Consider the following 18,674-nt stretch of genomic DNA (forward strand, 5'->3'; position numbering starts at 1 on the left):
CACACCACCATGTGGTCCTCTGCTAGATGGATGGCCAAGTCCAGTGACGTGGGACGGTGGCACTGGACCCACTCGGCTGTTTTCTTCGGTAGCCGAGCAATGAATTGCTCCAGCACCACGAAGTCGATGATGTGTTCCACTTCACTTCCCTCGGCCAGTAGCCACTTGCGGCAGGAGTCCCGGAGCTGCTGGGCCATCGCGAAGGGCCGACCGGATTCCCCCAGATTCAGGGAACGGAAGCGCTGGCAATGCTGTTCTGGGGTCTGGCCGACCCGCTGAATGATGGCCCTCTTTAGGTCGTCGAAGACTAGGAGGTTCACCAACGGTAGCTGTTGTGCGGCCACCTGGGACTCGCCCGAGAGCAGGGGGATCAGTCGGACTGGCCATTGGCCGCGGGGCCAGCCGCACTCTTTCGCTGATTTTTCGAACAGTTTTAGGAATACTTCTGGGTCGTCTTGTGGTCCCATCTTGTGGAGGGGTAAGTGCGTGGTAGCCGCGGGCGGTCCCGTGGCCTTGGCGCGAACCTCCCGGTCGATCCAGCTTCGGAACCTCTCACGGTCCTCCTGCTGGGCTTGAAGGATGGTGTGGAATCGCCACTTCTGATCCATTCTCAAGTCCAGCAGGGCCTGGTTTTGCTCCTGATGTAGGGCCGCGAGGAATGAAACAACGTCCACGGCACTCCTTCTTCCTTTCCCGGATTTCAGCAACCAGTGTAGTAAGTTCGTGAGAGGAAAGGAAGAGGACAAAGGGGTCGGCTGGACTGCTGATGAATTTATTAACTCATATTCAAACTTAAACTTTATAAACACCAATTGTGACTTTTACTCTGGCATCAACACAGACACGATAGCACAACACTTCCGGGTTACTCGCCTTCAGTCAACTCGCGTCCAGAGAGATTTATATCAGAAGAAAGGAAGAATTTACAGAAACATTTTAAATAAGCTATTTGACACAGCTTAATGTAAAGTGCTGTAATGGATGGGTTTATGAGCTCTCTAATGAGATTATAATGTTTCTCTGAAGCGCGCGGCTTGAATACGCCCATACAGAAAACAAAGCAAGCAGTGAGAATGTTCTTCAAGTTTTTTATTTTTTATTTTACTGTTTGCTTCGCGATGAGTGGAATAAGACATAACTCACCCCAAGAAGATGTGATGAGGATACCTCAAGATATGAGTTTTCATTAGAAAAAAAAAGAATTAAATGCTTTATTCAGCAGAGATCATAAGTAATTTATATACTTGTATTAGGTTACACATAATGTGAAAACATTTTACTAGTTAGGCTTTTTCCAAACTATAATTCATGATTAAATGAAGATTAAATAAAAATATACTTTGTACCATTCAAAAGTTTGATGTAAATAATATAATTGTAACAAATAAATGTAACTGTAAAAAATGTAACAAACAATGTTGTTCTATCAATTTATACAAAATACAAAAAAAAAAATCTGAAAAAAAGTCAGCACTTTTCCCCATTACTAATAACAACAATAACAACAACAACAACAACAACAATAATAATAATAATAATAATAATAATAATAATAATAATAATAATAATAATAATAATAACAAATGTTTCTTTGGTAGAAAATCAGTGTGCACCTGGAGCAATGATGCAAAAAATTCAGCTTTGAAAGTCAGCTTTGATTGTTCCTAATAAACTGTTTAAATGTACTCGCAAGTGAATATTAAATTGTTTTGTAGGATAATTAAACATATTCTAAATAAACTACAAACATAAAAATATATACATATTTTTTCCTCACATTCTTTCTTGTAATTCTTCCCTCTCAGTCACAAACCTGACAGAAAGGCTTATTATGCAGCTCATTATCCTGGCCTTTGTCTTCTCAGGTGTAAATCACAATGATATTCATGATAGATGACGTCTACTCGCATATGACTTTTACAAACAAATGTGTCTTAGAAAATGTAAATCAATATATTGTTTTCTGTGAGTGAGTAAACAAGATGATTTAAAATTTAGAATTTAGAAAACACAATCATGTACATACATGCTGCTCACAAATTATTATGTCCCAGTTTGTGCTGATTACAGTGATATTAGACTTTAGCCATTAAGATGTTTATAAGCAACTGGAAAAAGCACAAATATCAGGGCATGACAAAACTTCTCCAGGCCCCAAAAACACCCTTAGACCTCAGAGGTTTATTCATAAATAGATTTAGTATTTTATGAGACTGGTGGAAACCTTACCTGTATGTGCCCTGAAGTTGTCTAAATCACTCTTTTAATGCATTATATAGTTTTTAAAATCCAATTACGCTATGTGCAGGTTAATACGATGATTACCAGATTACCAGTTTACCCACCTCTTATTTTACCACTAAACATAATTATGACCATGAAAACCTAAACTTTCCAGCGCACCCATATCTCTCGTTGGTTGACCCTCCTCCGTCAGAATCCAAAGGAGAGGGATTTACATTGAAGTGTATCGGACGGCCCTCTATGTTGAAAAGTGATGCAAAGGGGGTACTTTCTGATTGATCATCATCTGTTTTCAAACCAATTCTCGTTAATTCTGATATAAAGTCATTCAGTCAATCATTATCCAGCATTAGGTGGGTACTTCTGATAAAAGCTTCCATCTTTTGTTCCATCTAACCCTAAGGTTGTGGGTTCGAATCTTGGGCCGGCAATACCACGACTAAGGTGCCCTTGAGCAAGGCACTGAATACACAACTGCTCCCCGGGCGCCACAGAATAAATTGCTGCCCACCGCTCTGGGTGTTTGTTAACGGTTTGTGCGTGTTCACTGCTGTGTGTGTGCACTTTGGATGGGTTAAATGCAGAACACAAATTCTGAGTATGGTTCACCATACTTGGGTGAATGTAACATCACTTAAATAAAATCTGCATCAATGCATAATAATCAGCCAGATTCTCTGCGTTTACACACAAATATCCAGGACTTGACTGTTGTTGCAGACAGTGTAGACCCAGATCAACAACTGGCACTGTTGTACACTTTTTAACAACAAAGATTTTTGTTTTAAAAAGAAGTTTGATCCGTGTCTCAGAATAATTGACTTTTTTTTTTCAAATGTGTCCACATTAGGAGTGTTGCGATATACCGGTATTGGTGATAACCACAATATTTAAAAAGGAACAGTTCTCTAATGATAACACCACATGTACTGTAAATACTCCATCGTCAGTACCTGGTTGAGCTGCCAGGTGGCAGTATTGTGCCTTAACACCTGTCAAACAAAAAGAAGAAACTTCCAGCAGCTACTCTAAGGAGAGCTGTGTTCATCAGAGTAAGTTGCCATTATTTTAGTAGTAGTAGCCCTTTATTGTCACTAGTCACAAGTACCAGCGAAATTAGCTATCAACCTGTCCATACATACACAACATATATATACAATGGGGTAGACAGAACAGGAAGACAGGGAATTGAGGAAGAAATACAGCATAACATTAGGGAAGTGAGGAAAAAAAACAACAACACCCAGATTATGCTCCTTTTGGGAGTACAGTATGGGAACCGAAAAAACACCTCAGAAACAAAAACACATGCACCATAAACAGAAAACTTTGCAACTGGGGATGGAAATTGGGGGGCACGAGGTAATCCAGTGCAGGCAGCAGCCATCCTACCCGGCAGCTATTAAAGAGCTGGTCACAGACCAGCTTGACAGACTGGTGGTACAAAGCGGCGAAGGAAAGGGATGGGGGGAAGTTGGGATATCTGTATCTGTGTGTGTGTTAGAGTCTGTGTATTTGTAGGCCTGCAGAGTTGCGATTAAATCTAGGTGCCTCAGTCCGCAGATTGTGATAGCGTCAGAGCAAGTTGCCATGTAGACAGCCTTGTTCAGGTCCCAGACAGAGTCAACATCAACAGGTGGAAGGGGAGGGGGCCGCGAGAGTGTCTCACTGCAGAGCTCTTCCAGGGTTGTTGTTGTTTCCAGCAGCGGCCTTGGCCGAGACCAGTGCTGGTAGAGGGAAGCCGAAAGAAGATAAGATTGCAATTGTTTGATCTTGGGGCGAGTAGCCGCATTCCAATTCCACGGCTACTCTCTTTGTCCATTTCTGGTCTCCGATCGATCCAATTACTTTTTCCAAAGCCGTGAGCTTCTCCATGATTTTATCCATGTTGCGTTTAATCTTCATGTTGTTATCCATATTGCGGTTAATAGTCTCAGTCTCAATGCTGACCACTCTGCCCACTGCTTCGATCATGATGGGCAGCCTTGTAAACCTGAATTCCTGTATAAACCAGGGCAATGCCTAATCCAATCAGCAGAATACCTGTTATCATGGTTCCGAATAGGTAGATATAATGTCCTCCACGGTAAAGAGCCACCAGACACACGACCTGCCACCTCTCCCACGCATCCATCATGTAGACAGCTGCGAACGTTCCGGCAGGGAAATCAGGTTCCTCCGAACCCGCAAGATGGTGTCAATTGCTTTGAGAGACCAGTTATCAAATCCATGATATTTAGTTGGAGAGCAGTGCAGAGAGAGTCTCTCAGAGTATACGAGACAAGAGGAGCAAAGCGGGGAAGGTAAGGGAGAGGAGAGGGAGAGAAAATGCGACCGCCTTCATTGAGAGCCAGAGAGAGGATTACTAGTATATTACTACTGTATTTTTCGGACCATAAGTCGCACCTGAGTATAAGTCGCATCAGTCCAAAAATACGTCATGACGAGGAAAAAAAAAACATATATAAGTTGCACTGGACTATAAGTCGCATTTATTTAGAACCAAGAACCAAGAGAAAACATTACCATCTCCAGCCGCGAGAGGGCACTTTATGTTTTCAGTGTAGACTCCAGGAGCACTGAGCAGCTTAGAACGCCCTCTCGTGGCTGGAGACTGTAATGTTTTCTATTGGTTCATTTCTCTTGGTTCATTTCTCTCGGTTCATGTCAAATTAATTTTGATAAATAAGTCGCACCTGACTATAAGTCGCAGGACCAGCCAAACTATGAAAAAAGTGTGAATTATAGTCCAGAAAATACGGTAGTTGGTATTACTAGTCATAAAATGGGAAATGTTACATTAAACTCTTAGCAGCCGTTTTCTGTGTTCATATATTTAAGTAAACAGTGATTATGTAACGCCACGCCAGCAGAGGGAGCCCTCTCCCGGGTACTGACTGTGTTCCGCTCCCTCTGCTTCACCTGTACTTCCTGTTTGTGCTATATATAAGCATGGCTGCCACCACTATTACGTTGCGAAGTATTGCCAGCCTGTCTGCCTTACCGAGCATTTTCCCATTGCCATTGTTTGCCTTATTGTGTATGATCTTTGCCTGGTTTCCCTGTTACTGCCTTTGGATTTGCCCACTGTCTTGTTGTTTGGATTGGACTGCCTATCTGTGTATGATTCTCTGCCTTCTACGATTACGACTCTCTGCCTACTGTTTGGATTTGTCTGCTGTGGATATTATTAAACTGCACATGGATTCTAACGCCGCCTCCGCGTCATTACAAAATACTTTGCCACCGAAGAATCCAGCAGAAATAACAGATCTACAGGCCTCGTTGGCTTATCAGAACAACGTTCTCAAAGAGTACCGTGATCAACTGGCTAACGCTCAAGTGGCTAATGAGTATCTCACTCGATATCTACGATCGCTACCACTACCTATGCCCACAAAGGTACATTTTGCTCTTCCTGACAAATTCAACGGTTCTGCTGAACAATGTAAAGGTTTCATTCGGCAGATTGAGATCTTTTTCATGTATCAAGAGGGTAGCTTTGACTCTGATGAGACGAAGTGTGCTTTCCTCATGTCATTGCTAACAAGCAAAGCGATCGAGTGGGCCGCAGCAGTTTGGGAAACTGACCGTACGCTACAAACATCCTAATCTTATTTCATAAAACAACTCAGAGATGTGTTTGAATACCCAGCAGGGGGCAAGGATGTTTCCACGCGGCTGATACAACTCACTCAAGGCCGCAAATTGGCCGCCAACCATGCTATTGAGTTCAGAACAATTGCTGCTCAGAGTGGATTAAATGACGTAGCGCTCAAGGCCATGTTTCGTCGCAGTCTAAGTCTGGAGCTACAGGCAGAGCTCGCTTGCAAAGGTGAGAAGTATTCCTTTTCTAATTATGTCACATTGGCTATAAGGATCGATAACCTCATCCGCACTCACCGCCCTCAATCCAAGTCTATGAATGTCATGCCTATCTCTCTAACTACACAGATGTCTGAATCATGTCATGTCAATGATCATGCCAATTCTGAGCCCATGCAACTAGGAGTTACCAGGCTATCATCAGAAGAGAGATCTAGAAGATTCACCCAGAAATTATGTTTCTACTGCGGCAGTGCAGCTCATCACAATGCAGTGTGTCCACTCAAAGCCCGGAGGGACTATACGGATAACGGTCAGGGGGGGTGATCCCAAGCGCCATGTTAACAATCTCACTACCATGATCAAGTTAACTACTGAGAACAATTCATTTGAGTTCACAGCGTTGATCGACTCCGGTTCAGCATTAAACCTAATTCATCGGGACCTTGTTAAAACATACCACATCCCCATACTACCATGTGACCCACCTATCGAGGTAAAAGCCGTGAATAACAAACCCATTGGAATTGGAATAACTCAACAAACACAACCCATGAAGATGCAGATAGGCCTGCAGATAGGCCTATTTCACCAAGAGACTATCACATTCAATGTCATCGACTCACCATGCCACGAAATCATACTTGGATATCCCTGGTTATCTGTTCATGACCCAGCCATTTCCTGGCAGAATGGTGAGATTAAACGTTGGTCACAATTCTGTTATTCCACATGTCTGAATAATGTCCTGTCTAAGCCTTGTCTCACTACCAGTGTCGAAAGTCCAGAGTGTAAGCATGTCATCATACCACCCCATTATCAGAATCTTCAGGAGGTCTTCAGTAAAACCAAGGCCACTTAATTACCACCTCATCGTCCTTGGGATTCTGCCATAGAACTACTACCCAACGCCATGCCACCCAAGAGTAAGATCTATCCACTGTCACTTCCGGAAAGTCAGGCTATGGACGCATATGTTGAGGAAGCTCTCAGTTCTGGATTTATCCGTCCATCCACTTCCCCAGCTGCAGCAGGATTTTTCTTCATGGAGAAAAAGGATGGAGGTCTACGCCCCTGCATCGATTATAGAGGTTTGAACAATATTACTGTCAAGTTCCGATATCCACTGCCACTTTTTCCTGCAGCACTTGAACAACTTAGGGAGGCCAAGATTTACACTAAACTAGACTTGAGAAGTGCCTATAACCTCATTAGGATCAAGGCGGGTAACGAATGGAAGACTGCAATTCTGACCACTAGGGGGCACTATGAGTACCAGGTTATGCCGTATGGGCTAGCCAATGCACCTGCGGTATTCCAGTCTTTTATGAATGAGATTTTCAAGGACTTCTTGAACAAATTCGTGATAGTCTACATAGATGACATCCTGATCTATTCCAAGTCCGAAGAGGAACACAAGGGTCATGTTAGAACAGTACTTACCAGATTATTAGAGAATCAACTCTATGTCAAGGCAGAGAAATGTGAATTCCATGTGTCAAGAACCTCCTTTCTAGGCTATAACGTCAACCATCAGGGGGTGGAAGTGGATCAGTCTAAGATCAAGGCAGTCACTGAATGGCCACAACCCACCACAGTGAAGGAACTTCAACGCTTTCTAGGATACGCAAATTTCTACCGACGTTTCATAAGGAATTACAGTATCACAGCCGCACCAATGACGGTCCAGAGGAGAGATCTTGGGTGGCCGCCCACGACATACTCTTTAATTCAGGAGGCAATCGTAGGGGGGGGGGGGGGGGGGGGGGGGTTGGGGGGATTCTGTAATGCCACGCCAGCAGAGGGAGCCCTCTCCCGAGTACTGACTGTGTTCCGCTCCCTCTGCTTCACCTGTACTTCCTGTTTGTGCTATATATAAGCATGGCCGCCACCACTATCACATTGCGAAGTATTGCCAGCCTGTCTGCCTTACCAAGCGTTTTCCCATTGCCATTGTTTGCTTTATTGTGTATGATCTTTGCCTGGTTTCCCTGTTACTGCCTTTGGATTTGCCCACTGTCTTGTTGTTTGGATTGGACTGCCTATCTGTGTATGATTCTCTGCCTTCTACGATTATGACTCTCTGCCTACTGTTTGGATGTGTCTGCTGTGGATATTATTAAACTGCACATGGATTCTAACGCCGCCTCCGCGTCATTACAGATTATTTTAATAAGTAACGTTTTCTTTACTCATCCTATTTTAGTATTTGCAGTAATTACAGCCTGTGCATAGTAACACTGTATTTATTTTTTTAAATCTAATTACACAATTAAAACTGATCTTGAAAAACTGAGCAACCACATTGCTACATTAAACTGCCATGCACTTAATGCCTCATCTGCGGTCATTCTTCAGTAAGGTTCATTAGTTAACATTAGTTAACATATAAATAACATAATTCAAAATGAACAATATTTCCACAGCATTTATTTATCTTAGTCTATGTAAATTTCACCATATACTAATGCAATATTAAGATTACAAGTTGTGTTTGTAAGCATTTAATGCACTGTGAACTTGTCACAGTTCATGAATGCATTGTTTCCTGCTCGTCTCATGTTGATGTTGTTAAACTGATTGTTTGAGGTCCTCTGTGCTGCATGTCTGTCTCCCTCCCGTTCAGCGTTTCATCCTTGTGGGTTTGTTCTGGTTCTGTGTTTTGCTGTGGATTACATCATCATCTGGATCTTTCATCATCTTTCACCAGCGCACTCTACTTACCATCTCACCTATCCTGTGCTGTCCATCGAGGTCCATGCACCACCCGCCGTCATTTGAAGCCTTACATATTATTTCTGTCAATAAACTGTTGCTTGCACTTTGCTTTCTGTCATCCATTCCTGACAGAACGGTCTGGCCAACAAGATGGAAGCAGCGAGTTACATCTCTTCATCGCTGGAGTAATTTCTTAGCACCAACATCCGTCAAATGGATTCCCAGCAGAAGAATCTCAACTACACAGGTCGTGCTGTACAGGTTTTGGTGGCGCAGGTGTCCAAGCTCGCCCAGCAACTACAACTCCTGCAAGCTCCCACTGCACTGCCCACGCTGGCCGTTCCCCCCACACAACCAGAGAGCTCCTCGCAGCCGAACGGCAGTGTGGGAGAACCAAGACCCATGCTGTGTCTCATTCCAGACACTTGCCGCTGAAATGAGACAGGTTTCTGATCGGGCCATCGCCGGGAGAAAGGTGTCCAGAATGCTTGCGGACCTGAGACAGGGAGAGAGATTGTTTTTTTACTTCTCCATTGAGAAGACCTCATCCACATCTACGCTGCTCCCGGTAAAACTGAGATGGTCAGCACACACCCACGACTGTCAAGCACTTCTGGACTCCAGGGCTGAAAGTAATTTCATGGACCATGCACTGGCGCACAAACTTTAGATTCCCCTCAAACCACTCAAACACAAGATCACTGTACATGCCCTCAACAACAAAGAACTTCCCACCATTTTACCCACCACTGGAGAAAAAAAGGCTAATTATATTCGCTTTCTGTTCTGGAAAGGGAGGCTATGGAGAAATATATTTCTGATTCTCTAGCTACAGGGTCCATCCGCCCTTCCTCTTCTCCAGTGGGGGCGGGGTTCTTTCTCGTGGGGCAGAATGACGGATCTCTGCGACCTTTTATTGATTACCGGGACTTAACAGCACGGTAAAGAATACTTATCCTTTGCCATTGATGTCTTCAGTTTTTGAGAGTTTGCAGGGAGTGTCAATCTTCACGAAATTGGATTTACATAATGCTTATCATTTGGTCCGCATTAGGGAGGGGGATGAATGGAAGACCGCTTTTAATTGCCCCAAGGGGCACTTTGAATATTTGGTCATGCCTTTTGGGTTGTCCAACTCCTCAGCGGTCTTGCAGGCATTCATCAATTTATATATGTCTACCTGGATGACATATTGATTTTTTCCTCTTCTCTCCAGGAACACATGCAGCACGTCCGACGAGTGCTTCAGAGGTTGCTAGAAAATGAGCTTTTTGTCAAGGAGGAGAAATGCGTTTTTCATGCACAGCCTGTTCCTTTTCTGGGGTACATCGTTTCAGCTGAGGAAATGCATATTGATCCTGAGAAAGTTAAAGCTGTGGTAGATTGGCAAAGTCCAGATTCTCGTAAGGCCCTACAGAGGTTTCTGGGGTTTGCCAACTTCTTCATGTGTTCCTCGGACCGCCTTGACCTCCCCAAGAACTACATTCAGGTGGTCAGACACAGCCGAAGCTCATTGTTCAAGTCACTTCCAATGTATTTGAAACTTGTTATGTTCCGGTTCAGCTGGACATATCTAAAATGCTTCCATACAGTGACAAGCTGTTTGATTTATAAAGCCAGAACTGCTAAAACAAGATTGTGTGCCAAGCATGGATGAAGCCCAGGATCACACACATGAATGTGTTTTAGGCAGTTGAACACAAAGTCAAACTTGACACCATCACATATTGTCCTTCAGACACTGACACACTGTTTTGGTAACTCTGTTTTGTTCTTGTTGGGCCTAACTCAGTTCCTTTGCTTTAAAACCTGTCTCTGTTTATAAGACAATGAAGACAGAAATGTGTACACTTACTATAATTCTCAGTGAAACCACAGATGCTATGCGACCCCAAGTTATCTCCAACAATGGCAATCACTGTTCCCCTAACTTTCTCTCCATTATCAAGTACAATTACAAATTCCTCAATGTAATGGAGATTACTCAAAAGAGGTGTGAAAACTTGTCGCTGCCCAAAAAACGTTAAATCGTCTACAGAGCATAACAAACTGCATAGGATCAATAGACGACATATTATGAGGACAGATTCATGTACATGTAAGGCAGAAACACACTGCATGAATTTAGCAATCCTATAATATCATTGCATGTCACACTGTGCAACATGGATCTAATAAACTTGGCTACGGCATGTGTTTAGACTGTACGATGATGACACCTATAGAAGTATAAAATGTCATCAGCATGCGCTAGTGGTCAACAAAGGAACATGATAAATAATAATTTAGCAGTTGTAGTTTTTATGTGTGCTGGAAAAAGAGGAAGCGGTGACAAAGGAAATCATAAAGAGCTTGAGTTAAGCAGTTTTATGTTTTTGCGCCATGTCACATTGATTTCATGTTGCATTTGTATTGGTTGGTCAGTAAACGTAACAGCAAGCACATTGTGCGATGCTCATCACTGGCTATCTTTGGTCGCAAGACCATGACAAAACCTCTCTCACTGTATGACACAGAACCACCTATTAGGAGCCACAATCATAGAAATCATCACAATTGTTACATGATGACAATCTTTCATCTGGGACAGCCGTGCAGTGTGTCTCTGGCTTTAGATCCAAAAAAAGACTCCAGAAATGGGTGTGCAAAATTGTTGAGAAGTGGTAGTGTACAGTCATGGCCAAAAGTTTTGGCAGTGACATTAATTTGTTTTTCTTTTTTGAAAAATTGTTTCTAGATGATCGTGAAGATTGATCAGAAACATTTGAAATAATTGCTAAAAGTTTCATTGGCCAAAAAAATTAACTTCACAAATAAACAAAACTAATAAACAAAACTTTTTTAGTATTATTTTTATTTACCCCGACACTAAATTACCAGCTAACAATAATTGACTAATCATATCAGAAGCACATGTGAAAGTGTGAATGAGTTCTAGTCAGGTAAAATCACTGTTGTACTGTTCCTGGGGAAGTAGTGGCCTAAGGGTTAAAGAGTTTAATACCTAAACCTAAGGTTGTGGGTATGAGTCTCATGCTGGCAATACCACAAATGAGGTGCCCTTGAGCAAGGCACTGAACCCCCAAATGCTCCCTGGGTGCAGCAGCATAAATGGCTGCCCAATGCTCTGGCTGTGTGCGCGTGCTTTGTATGGGTTATATGCAGAGCACGAATTCTGAGTATGGGTTACCATACTTACCTGTATGTCATGTCACTTTCACTGTTGTTCAGTGTTAGTGGATTGGATTAGGAGTACAAAAACATTGTGGGGTTCAATTCCCAGGGAACCCACATACTGGTAAAAAAAAAAAAAAAAAAAAAAAAAATGTGTAGCCTGTGCTGTAAGTCACTTTGGATAAAAAGTCTGCTAAATGTAAATAATTAGATTGAGCAGACTGATTGTAAAAAAAGAAGGGAAGAAAATTGCATTTGGTTTTGTCATGTACCGTATTATGTGCTTTGCTTGGCTATTTGTTGTGATGAACAGTAAAGGATGTTCAAGCACCAGCAAAACAGTGTAAAGAAATGCTCTTCAAGAGAAATCAATCAGCAGAAGTTAAAAGCAGCTCATAAGTGTATTTAGTTTTTGTCTCTGTGTTTAGTTCAGTTGTCGTTGCTAGGAAACGCTTGTTCTTTTTACTGTGTGGAGACAGCTGAAATCGCGTTTGGTCTCGTACTGTATCACGTACCTTGTCAGTGTTGTGCGCTATGCTTGGCCATTTGTTTTGATAAAAAGGAAAGTGTATCCAGCCAATTTGAGTTTTGTAAGACAAAACTTTTGAATCATTCTCTTTCCTACTACTTGTTTCCCTTCTGTTTTCAGTTTTTTTTTATGACCACTTCTTACTATGTGTTTCCAGATCACTACTATCATTACCACTCACAAACCATGCATCACACACTGTAGGGAGTGCAATCATAACAACCTGCGCACCTGTCTACTAATACAAAACTTTGTTTTTCTATTGGACTCTGGAATCGCCAGTCTGCTGTATGCTTTTTATTACTTCTATTACAAGTCATTCAAGACTAAAGCTCATGGCCCTGACAGAGGAAAATGCTACACCTGCAGCACTCTCCAATAATTTTTATTTTTCCTACTTACCCCATCTGACTGGAAGAGCTGGAGGTACTGGTCTGCTTATCTCTAACGATTGGAAATGTAATCATCCTTTATCATCTCTGAGTATCGGCAGCTCCTCTGAATCACATTCAGCCACTATTACCCACCCATTTTAAACTATTACCAAAATCCGTTTTATTGTTGTTTGTCAACCCCCGGGACCACTAGGTAACTTCATGGAATAATTAGATGTGCTGGTTTCAAACTTTCCTGATGATGGTACTCCCCTAGTTATGGTTGGAGACTTCAACATCCACCTAGATAAACCTCAGGCTGCAGATGTCAACGCTCTGCTTGCCTCTTTTGATCTAAAAAAAAAAATCAGGCAAACTGGTTTTCTCATTATACACAATGTATCTATAAACTAAATATATCTATAAACTAAAACAAGATTTTCATAATAATATATCTTATTTCATAGAATATTGAAATAAAATTTATTTCTATATTCATTTGTTATGTCTCCCAAAATGCTTAATAAATATGATTTTAGTCCCGGTGTCCTCATATGAGGACATGTATGAAATCAAAGTCCTGTTTCGTAACAAAGAGTCATATTTTGTCACAATATTTTCCTGACATGTTGATTAACGACACACATAAAAAAAAAAAAAAAAAAAAAAAAAAAGATTTAAAAGATAATTACAGTATATTATAATATTTCCAAATCAGGCATTTTTGATGACCAAGGAAAGGGAGTGGTCATGGTGAAACCTCAGATCATTTGGTATCTCTGAACAGCCCTGAATGTGCTCTGTAAAGGACATCCAGACTTAAAACTGTGGCATGTACAGTCTCAGTGAAATTCACAAAAAGATAATGTCATCATATAAGGCTGCAGGGTCTTAAGAGGTTAAAACCTTTGTCCTCCTGCTCCCCCTCCATCAACTCTAACAGCTCACAACTTTTCCTCATTCTTCATTAATTAAAATTATAAACCTCAGTGCACAGTTTGCCACACTACAAACTGTCAAACACACAGTACTTACCAGTAAACATACACCCATTTTCATCATTCTCTACACTCTCTGAGGCAAAAGTCTCTCCTTTCCAATCATCCTACTACTTGCCCACTTTATCATATTACATCTCATCTCCTTCAAGACATTTCTCCTGCCATTGTACCTAAACTCACTCACATCAATTATACATCCCTTAACACTGGCTCATATAACCCAACTGTTTTAGAGAACTACAGACCGGTTTCCCTTCTACCTTTCATTACAAAAGCACTTAAATGAGTTGTGTTCAAGCAAGTCTTTGCCTTTCTCTCACAGAACAACCGCATGGACAGCAACTAATCTGGCTTCAGAAGTGGCCATGCGACCAAAACTGCCTTGCTTTCAATTGTTGAACCCCTATGACTGGCAAGAGTGGCTTCCCTGAGTCATGTGCATCACTATTCTGATCTGTAAAAACTTTAACAGTTAAGTTAGGGTCAGCTGACCCTTCCTTGAGACACTAACATCACTAAAGTGATCTGTGAAAACTTTCACAGTTAAAAATGGGTCAGCTGACCCTTCCCAGGGTCACTAACATCAATATTCTGATCCGTGAAAACTTCCACAGTTGAGTTATGGTCAGCTGACCCTTCCCTGAGTCATGTACATCACTATTCTGATCTGTAAAAAACTTTCACAGTTAAATGAGTGTCAGCTGACCCTTCCTTAGGTCACTAACATCACTAAAGTGATCTGTGAAAACTTTCACAGTTCAATCTGGATCAGCCGACTCTACCCCAAGCCCTTAATATAACTATTCTGACCTGTAAAAATTCACAGTTAAGTACAGGTCAGCTTACAGTTCCCTTGGTAGTGAACTGTGAAAACTTTCACAGTTCAGTATGGGTCAGCTGACACTTCCCTGGGTCATGTACATCACTATTCTGATCTGTAAAAACTTTCAAAGTTAAGTAAGGATCAGCTGACCCTTCCCCCAAGCCCTTAACTTAACTATTCTGATCTGTAAAAATTCACAGTTAAGTACAGGTCAGCTTACAGTTCCCTTGGTAGTGAACTGTGAAAACTTTCACAGTTAAGTACAGGTCAGCTAACAGTTCCTTGGGTCATCTACATTACTATTCTGATCTGTGAAAACTTTCACAGTTAAGTACGGGTCAACTGACCCTGCCCTGGGTCACTAACATTGCTGTTCTGATATGTGAAAACTTTCACAGTTCTGTTCGGTTCAGCTGACCCTGCCCTGGGTCACTAACATTGCTTTTCTGATCTGTGAAAACTTTCACAGTTCAGTACGGGTCAGCTGAGGTGGTAATATCCTGTTATGGTGTGTTTCTCTGCAGCTGGGACTGTAGCATTTGTCAGGAAAATGGATGGGGAAAAATACTGTCAAATTCTTGAGGAAAATCTACTGTCTTCTGCCAGAAAGTTATCATCAGGAAAAAGTTTTACCTTTTAAACATGACAATGACACAAAGCTCACAGCAAAACTGATGCTTGGAATCATATTGACAAACCACAAACTGGAATCATATTGACAATTTGTTGAATAACTTTAAGACTGCAGTTCACAAATGGTCACAATGAAATGTAACTGAACTGGTGGCTCTTGATGCCTTGACCCCAGCCTCAGTGCATTCCTGGTGAAGTTCTCTAAAATTATTGAATCCAGTTTGCTTGACAATCCACTGCAGTTCTCTTGGTTGGTTGTGCATCTTTTTCTTCCATACTTTTTCCTTCCACTCAACTTTTTGTTAACATGCTTTTATACAGCACTCTGTGAAGAGCCAGCTTATTGGCAATGCATTTTTTACTCCTTTTTTTACTCCACTTTTTAACTAGGACTTATACTCCCTGTGAAGGGTGTCAATGATTGTCAGAGACCATTTTTAATGCTCAGGGAACCTTTGCAGGTGTTTTGAGTTGATTAACTGATTGGCATGTCATCAAACCATCGAAAATCGCAAACGATCTTTACTGCGGTGAAACATTTGACCACAACTGTAGTAGGTGGGAAGAGGGGAGAAAACAACCAACACACACCTACGACACACTTATTATATAGACAATTGAATATTAAAATGTATTTAAAACGTATTTATTTTTGTTTACTTTTTTTACGGTCATGTTTACAAATATGAACTGACAGCGTGGAAGCTCTTTTGTGATATTTTAATTATCCGCTGTGATACCACCTTACACGAAACACAGCGATTAGATCATAAGAGTTAATTCCAACGAATAATACTGAGAAATACTAGGAAAACTGATGACGTAGATGTGTGCTCTCTGTAAATGGAAGCAAATAACCACTCTACATTAGCACATATATGTCATTTTTCAAGACGTTGGTTCAATTAAGTCTTTAGAACCAGAAGAACAAAATGTTCCAAAAAAATTCAAATAATCACTTTTACTTTCATAATAGACATAATGAGTGCTATTGTTGTTTTCACATATGTGCATTTTTTTTATAAAAAAATAAATAAATAAAAAAAATGACACTTTAAATCCGGGGACGGAAAATAGGCAAGTATTATTGCTTAAATATGGAATACCCGCAGTCAGGTTAGATTATATTAGAATAGATTAGATTAGATTCAACTTTATTGTCACTGCACATGTAGGTACAAGGCAACGAAATGCAGTTAGCTCTAACCAGAAGTGCAATAAACAGTAAGTACAGAATATACAAGGTCTATAATATGTACAATAACTATACAGATAAGTATTATGGACATAATTTACAGATTTTAAATACTATTAGCATGATATACAGATAGGTGTACTATGAACATACTATTATGTAAAAGTGTATGTACACTATAGGCAGAACTATGAACATAATTTACAGTATTGCAATGGACAGTAAAGTGCATAGAAAATATTTCAGTGTGCAAATGGATTGTACAGTGTTCCTGAATGAACAAACAGTAGTGCAAGTAATAACAGGTTACTGTTTTTTGCTTGTTGTGAAAAAATAAATAAATCAGTCAGATGTAGTGTTGAAGAGGGGGAGGAGTCTGTGTGTGTAGTGTGTGTGTGTGTGTGGGGGGGGGGGGGTGTTGAGGGGTGTCAGAGGGCAGAGTTCAGCAAGGAGACAGCTTTAGGGAAAAAGCTGTTCCTGAATCTTGTGGTCCTTGTCCGGAGGCTCCTGAAGCGCCTCCAGGAGGGCAGGAGGTTAAACAGTCCATGGTCAGGGTGAGAGGAGTCCTTGAGAATGCTGCGAGATCAACGTAGACAGCGTTTCCTCTGGATGTACTCAACAGCAGGAAGTGGTGTTCCTGTGATGCGTTGGGCAGTTTTCACCACCCTCTGCAGTGCCTTGCGGTCAGCCACTGAACCCTATAGGGTTATATGGTTATTTACTGATCAGAACAAGCACATGTTCAGATTTTTGGCTTAACCTGAAAGTTGTAGTCTAGTGGTTAGAGAGTTTGACTCCTATCCCTAAGGTTGTGGATTAGAGTCTTGGGTCTGCAATACAATGACTGAGGTGCCCTTGAGCAAGGCAGAAAACCCCCAGCTGATCCCTGGGTGCTGCAGCATAAATGGCTGCCCACTGCTCTGGGTTAGTGTGTGCGTGCAATTTGGATGGGTAAAATGCAAATAATGTGAACGTGAAATGAAAATGTAAGTGTATGAGAATGTAAAAATGAATGTGAACTGTTACTGGCATTCACTATCAGAGCAGACATTAAATCTCATTATATAACAATGCTTTTACGGCTAACTTTCATTCCAGTACATTAAAACAAAAAGCAAGTGAGGCATTTTGAGATACACTTTATTTTTTTTATTTTTTTATTTTTTTATTTATTTTTATAATCTTGCTGTAAACACATCTACATAAAATAATAACTTGAAAAGTGATAGTTAAAGAAAAATAAAGAAATCCATTGTTCAAAGACAAGACACACAACTGCCAAAAACACCAGTACTTAAAAAGCATAACAAAGAAGTACAACGAAAATCTCAAAACATAAAATCTTGTAATAGTCTCTAAAAGGTCGGGGGCAAGTCAATGAAATTCACTCAGAAAGTGCATTTTCTTTGTGTGTGCGTATATATATGTATATATATATATATATATATATATATATATATATATATATATATATATATATATATATACAGTACATACCAAAAGTTTGGACACACCTTCTCATTCAAAGAGTTTTCTTTATTTTCATGACTATGAAAATTGTAGATTCACACTGAAGGCATCAAAACAACGAATTAACACATGTGGAATTATATATGGTATTATATACATAACAAAAAAGTGTGAAACAACTGAAAATACGTCATATTCTAGGTTCTTCAAAGTAGCCACTTTTTTGCTTTGATTACTGCTTTGCACACTCTTGGCATTCTCTTGATGAGCTTCAAGAGGTAGTCACCTGAAATGGTGAAATTCCAACTGTCTTGAAGGAGTTCCCATGAGATGCTATATATATACACACACACACACATCATTCGTCAGAGATTTTGGTCCATATTGAAATGATAGCATCACACAGTTGCTGCAGATTTGTCGATTGCACATCCATGATGCAAATCTCCCGTTCTACCAAATCCCAAAGGTGCTCTATTGGATTGAGATCTGGTGACTGTGGAGGACATTTGAGTAAAGTGAACTCATTGTAATATTCAAGAAACCAGTCTGGGATGATTTGAGCTTTGTGACATGGTGAATTATCCTGCTGGAAGTAGCCATCACAAGATGGGTACACTGTAGACGGACATGGTCAGCAACAATACTCAGGTAGGCTGTGGTGTTTAAACGATGCTCAATTGGTACT

The sequence above is a fragment of the Carassius gibelio genome, chromosome B15, assembly GCF_023724105.1.
Source record: "Carassius gibelio isolate Cgi1373 ecotype wild population from Czech Republic chromosome B15, carGib1.2-hapl.c, whole genome shotgun sequence".
Lineage (NCBI taxonomy): Eukaryota > Metazoa > Chordata > Actinopteri > Cypriniformes > Cyprinidae > Carassius > Carassius gibelio.